Genomic DNA, 6,349 nt, shown 5'->3' with positions numbered 1-6,349 from the left:
TGAATGTCATGAATGAATTTTCCTTCAAATTCATGTAAAAATTTTTCGATGCCATGAATATAGGGGAGACTCTTGCCACGTGAATACCATATGGCTCTCATACGGCCCTATGATCTCAAAAATTCGATTTTTCACTTGTTTCCTCTATATATATCATTTTATTTTGATTTATCTTGATTTCCTATGAGCATGATCAAGGTTTATTTTCATTGTAGGGATGCCTAATACTAAAAGATGTGCCTCCAAACGCCCAAGAACCACCGGACCTTCATCTACTCCCGATGAACCCGTCTTCAAGTTGTCCCATCATCGAGAGAGATATGATCGATTGAAGACAAAGCCATTTGGGACATTATGCTACCTTGATTGGGGACTTGTGGAGAACCTTGGGATTGCAAATCAAGTTAGGGATTGGTTATCACTCAATTTTTGGGACGAGCTTTTTGCCATAAACGAGGAGGAGAAATCTAAGGTTAACTATGCCTAACTCTATACATGTCCCGGAGGAGAAATCGAACAATCTCAACACCTCGCACTCGCATAGAGTTGCAATGAGCTCTAGCGATTCCAAGTGATAAATCTCTTCCTAGATTTAGACCTAACCCTTTGGTCCAGGAGGAAGGTCCCTAGCCACAATGAAGCCCTAGATATGTAGATCATCTCAACGCTTCACTCCATTGCACGCGCAACTAGGCCCCAGCGGAGGTTCATCCCTTAGACCATTCACTCTATTATGGCCGCAAAGAACTCGAGGAACGGAGGTAGAATCTATCACGTCGGAGGGGAAAGGGGACGCTCCTGTACCTCTCGACTCACCCTCTCAACCCTCTCCAACCTAGCTTTGTCTAACGCTCGTGGTGTGTCACTCACTCACAAGGTTACCAACAAGAACTCTCAACCCTAGTGTCACTCTAGGGGAAATGTTCATACAATCAAGCATTCAAGGTTGGAACTCACAATAAACATCAATTTATTGAAAGCATAATAAAGAAGTTCAAAGAAACGAATGCATCCTAGGGTTCACAATCACCAAAGTACCCACTAGGGGTTTAGCTCTCCATGGAGCTAAGTACAATCAAAGAAATAGAATGTAAAAGCAATGAATCCATAAAGAAACCCCCACGATAGTCGTGTCGATGGTCTTGTGGAAAGTCCTGTACTCGTCGTCCAATGATTCCTTCGTCCGGTATAGGATACGCCTCGATCGAAGCTCCCCTACCAACCTTCTTCCTAATGGAATCTCGATGTCGGAGCCGTAGAACCTCTCCAAAACCTTAGCCAATACCCCTCAAAACCCTAGCCGAAGCCCTCTCGCAAGTTGGGGAAAAGATGGAGAAAAGAATGCTGAAATCGGGGCTGAAATCAGCTTTAAATAGGGCTGGAATCGGACGACTACACGGGCATGTATGATGTCACACGCCCCTGTGGAATTTCCACACGCCCGTGTGGATTCTCTGAAACTGTCATTTTCGGCCGGCTGTGAACAGTAACTGCGACATTGTGGCTACAGTGTTTTACTACAGTAGCATGCTACAGTAGTTTGCCAAAAGTACTCCCAGATCCACTTTTCATCGAGGTAACATAAACGGGCACACGTTTATGCCTTGGATCGCTTTGCTTCGTTAATGACGGATAAGTTGATGGAAATCTTGTTCTATGTGCATAAGTCAGAGTGCTTGACTGTGACTACCTTTGTGCCCCTCCAAATGGTTGTGCTTACTCAAATACGAGGAGGTTGGCACACACTCTAGCATCTCACACCCGACCTATGTCTTCGCGTTTGAACCTTAGCAAGATTTCCTCCAAAATCGGTGCATTGTAATCCATATTGGCTTCTTTCCTTCATAATTGGTTTCACAACCCTACCTACATAAAAGTAACATAAAAACACACATATTAGTGTAAAAACCCGAGAAAAGTAATGCTCAACATAAGGAAATAATGTTTCGCATTCATATCGCACAAGTACTTATCAACCCCACGGCAAGCCTATCAGGTATTGTGTGGACTGGGGCGGCATGAACAAGGTGTGTCCAAAGCCACATGCTTATCTAGGCTGAGCTACATGTATTTGTTTACTGTCCTCAGCAGGTCTGTGGATGGCCATGGTGACAACACTAGTGTTTTGTCACGGCAGGGACTACTTTATTTATATTCCATGGTGAGGTCCGTGCCCATTCATTTGGCAACATTGTGGCGGAGTATATGCGATACCAGGGCCAGAGTGGGAGAGTAGGAGTATTATTTAGTGGTCCTTACATTACTAGAATCATTCTAGGATGGTGTTCGGAGCTGCTATATGGCATGTCGATCAAATATTCTTCACCCATGTTACCAATGTTGCACAGAAATGATGAAGCTTCCAGTGTCCTTCTTCTTGTTCGGTATATTCTTTTGCAACATTGTCGAACATGAAGCATCTAAGATCACAGATGCACTCTCCTCTAACTCCCTCTTGTTAGTCATAAGGTCATTGAGAAACTTTGCATACTGTGGCATTTGAGACAATGCCTCCACAAAAGGAATGTTTATGTGCAACTGCTTGAATAACCCCAAGAACTTCTTGTATTGCTCATCATTTTGGTCATTCTTCAACCTTGAAGGATAAGGGATTATTTTCTTATAAGGTGTGGGTACCACCTCTTTTCCTTTTGTTCTCTCCTCAACCTCCATGACCTCGGGTGCTTTAACATTGAGTCTTCTCGATTCGAAGCCTACCCTCAACCTCACGACCACTTCTCAAAGTGATCACTTTCACATGTTCCCTCAGATTGCTTTTGGTGTTACTAGGCAAGCTTCCTTGAGGTCTCTCCGATAATGACTTCGTAATTTGCCTCACATGATTCTCCAAGTTGTGCAATAATGCGTTGTGGTTGCGAATTCAATTGTTTTAAATCTAGTGTCTGATGATTGAATGAGCTTGGTTAAATCCTTCTCTAGATCAGTGATCCAGTTTTCCAACCCTGAAACTTCGTTCTCCATGTTTGTAGCTTGTTCTTGTTGTTGGAAACTAGGTGGTGTCATTATCTTTTATCGCCCTCGATTACTCCATGAAAGATTCGAATGGTTCCTCCAACCCGGATTGTAGGTGTTGCTATATGGATTTCCTTTGTTTCTCATTGCATTACCCACAAAAATTCACTTGTTCTCGGAGGATGTACCACCCGATAGAAATCGAGGCAATCGGATGGGGCATGTCCTCCCTACACCACTGTGTAACTAGTCATAGCCGCTAAACTATTAGAAGTTAGAGTGTCACAACTTCTTGCTCAATAACTCTACTTGGGCCACCAATGAAATGGCGAGTCAATCTCAAGAAGTCCGGCTACCTTCTTTTTGTCCCTTGTGTTCCACTGATAACTATTCATAGCCATTTCCTCAATGAGATGCCGGCCTTCTTTCAGAGTCTTGCTCCCTAAGATACCTCCTGCTGTAGCATGAAGCAACTGCTTCATGCTTGGGTTCAAACCATTATAAAAAGTCAGGGAACCCATATTGAGGATATTTCCACAGGAACTCCTTGAACCTATCCCATATCTCAAATAGAGACTCCAATTCCGTTTGTATAAAAGAGGATATACTATTCCTAAGCTTCGCGGATTTTCTGAGAGGGAAATATCAACAAAGGAAAGTTTCCATCATGTCCTCCCATGTATTGATCGATGTTCTAGGTAATGAATGTAGCCATTTCTTAGTTCTCCCTTTCAAAGAAAATGGGAAGGCCCTCATCTTGATAGCATCATCCGTAACACCATTAATCTTGAGCATGTCGCACACTTCCAAGAAGTTCTCTATGTGATTAATTGGATCCTCATTCGTCAAACCATTAAACTATGCCGACTATTGTAACATTTGGATGAATACTGCCTTTAGCTCGAAGTTACGAGTTGTAATCGGGTGGCCGCACAATACTAGGCTGTGTGCCCATAGCTGCGGAGTGCGGCATAATCTAATAGCTTCCTCTACTATTTATTTTTGTTCTACCATATTAACTGACCCTTCACCATCTACCTCATCTTGATTTTTCCTGTTCTTGCACGAGGTTCTTTACCCCTTCTATGAAGTGTTGGTTTCAAGCTCAAGATCACGGGTTTGTGAAACTTGACAATGCCCTTTTGCGTGTGTACCACAAGTGCACGGTTTTGTCGAGTAATAATACCCCGGTGAGTGGGTAGTCGAATCCACAGGGAGTAGTGATTAGAAACACAAAGATTGCTATTTAACTAGAACAAAAATGAATCAATATTGATGTGCATAAGAATAAATGCAAATAGAAATAAGAAAAGAAGAAGGAGGCGCAAATAAAAGATAGGAGAGGCAATCGAAGATAAATGGGGCACCCGAACATTGCTCACCCTAGGACTATTGTTTCAAGTGCAAGGCCAATCATTATGTTTCCTAACTAATGTCCAATCATTATGTTTCCGTAAACATACAGCCCCAAAACTTAAGGTCAACCGATACTAACCGTACACTATGCCTCGGTGGAGAAATCTCTCAGTCTCGACACCTCACACTGTGCTAGGTTACTTTAGGCTCTAGGGATCCCAAGTGATAAACCCTATTCCCTAAAATAGATCTAACCCTTCACTTTGTTGCTTGCGTAACTAAGCCCAGTGGAGTTCATCTCTTAGGACTTCACTCTATTTTGACCACAAAAAAACTCTTAGAATGTGGAGGTAGGATAAATCATACCAGAGGGCATTGTCTAACTCTTATTGTTTGTCACTCGTCCACAAGGGATTACCAAAAATAGATTCTCTACCCTAGTGTCGCTCTAAGGAAAAAAATCAACTCAACAAGCATTCAAGATTGAAACTCAATTAAAACATCAATTAAAAGAAAGCCTAATAAGAGGTCAAAGAAACAATATCATCCTAGGGGTTTACAAGCATAATAAGAGGTCCAAGAAACAATATCATCAATTAAAAAAAACATAATAAGAGGTCAAAGAAACAATATCATCCTACGGTTTACAAGAGTTGGAATCGAATGGTATAAGATTCATCCGGACATCCACTGCCCTCGAAGTCGCTCGTATGTGGCAAGGAATTCAAACGTCAATTCACGGTAGAGTTTGGTTCATTGATGGTGAGTACCTTGTCGCGAGGCTACGATAGCCCGATGAGTGGTCAACCTCATCTCTTAATCTGACTCTGTGCAACGCTTCCTAATCAATGGTGCGAAGGGTCCCAAATTCATGCTCAGATAGCTGAGTATAACATTCGTGATGAATCGGTGTTGTTAGGTGTGTCAGAGACTGGCTCAGACCCGACCCTGTTGGTGTTCGCTTCCTTGGCATTGTATGCAACAGGAAATGGAATGAATTAGTTTAGTTATGTATCAATGCAGGATGAACACGATGGTCCTAGGAGCACTCTGACTATGCTCTGGTCAAGAGCATGATCGTGCTTTTTCAAAAAGCTTGATCATCATCTCCGAAGATTTGAAAAAGCTTGATCTCAAAAATCTGACAGAAAATTATATCAAATCAACAAAATCGAGGATGGGAAAACCAAATTACTGATGAACAACGGGTAAGACCAGCTAGAACTTCACAACAACACCAAAATGATAGTTGGTGGCTTATCGGAGTAGGAAGAGAGAGCGAACAAGAAGAGGAGAAAGTGTTACGATGGTCGATAAATTGTGAAGCTAACTTATAGGTTTTTACCACACGAGAGAATGAGATGAAGTGTGACACGACCAAATTGCGAGTGTATACACTAAGTGCCGCGGGCATCGAGTAATAAAATACCCAGTGAGATGGTTCACGAATCCACAAGAAACGCAGTATTAGTAATAACAACTTCTCAGTTATCTAGTTAGAGTCATGATTGTGATGAAATAAACTTAATTGCAAGAATAAGAATATCACAAACAAGCAAAGGGAAAATAGAAATCTAAGGAAGGTCTCCAATTAATAAAGATGAAGGTACCCAGACGATGCTCTTTCCTAGGTTCTAAACATGAAATGCAATACTTGCTAAATGCTCCTAAACCAAGTTAGATGGGTAGAGGCAATCCAGGATAATCGATGCCTTCCTCCATGCCATCGATAGTAGTCCCCTATTAGGTCCAGGTGGAGAAATCAATCAATCTCAACACCTCACACCACATATGACCATAATAAGCTCTAGAGATACCTAGGAGTGCAACAATTGCTAAAGATAGACCTAACACACTTCTAGGCGAAAGATCTAAACTACAGGTTCTGCCCATTGAAATCTCTCGATCTCACATCTCACACCAAATATGGTTGCACAAAGTCAAGGGAATATGGAGTATAGGAAGCACTCTCATCATAGGGAAAGGGACACTCCACTATCCTCATGACTCACCCTCTCAA

General features: G+C 42.1%; 1 non-coding gene across 1 annotated transcript; it reads left to right on the top strand.

Moving 5' to 3' along the window:
• The first annotated feature begins 3,487 nt into the window (after positions 1-3,487).
• On the top strand, positions 3,488-3,594 carry LOC120267518. The gene has a single exon (XR_005538485.1). It is a non-coding gene; the product is annotated as a small nucleolar RNA R71 (small nucleolar RNA).
• The last annotated feature ends 2,755 nt before the right edge of the window (positions 3,595-6,349 follow it).

The sequence above is a fragment of the Dioscorea cayenensis genome, chromosome 1, assembly GCF_009730915.1.
Source record: "Dioscorea cayenensis subsp. rotundata cultivar TDr96_F1 chromosome 1, TDr96_F1_v2_PseudoChromosome.rev07_lg8_w22 25.fasta, whole genome shotgun sequence".
NCBI lineage: Eukaryota > Viridiplantae > Streptophyta > Magnoliopsida > Dioscoreales > Dioscoreaceae > Dioscorea > Dioscorea cayenensis.
This window is presented reverse-complemented; position numbering and strand designations above follow the sequence as displayed.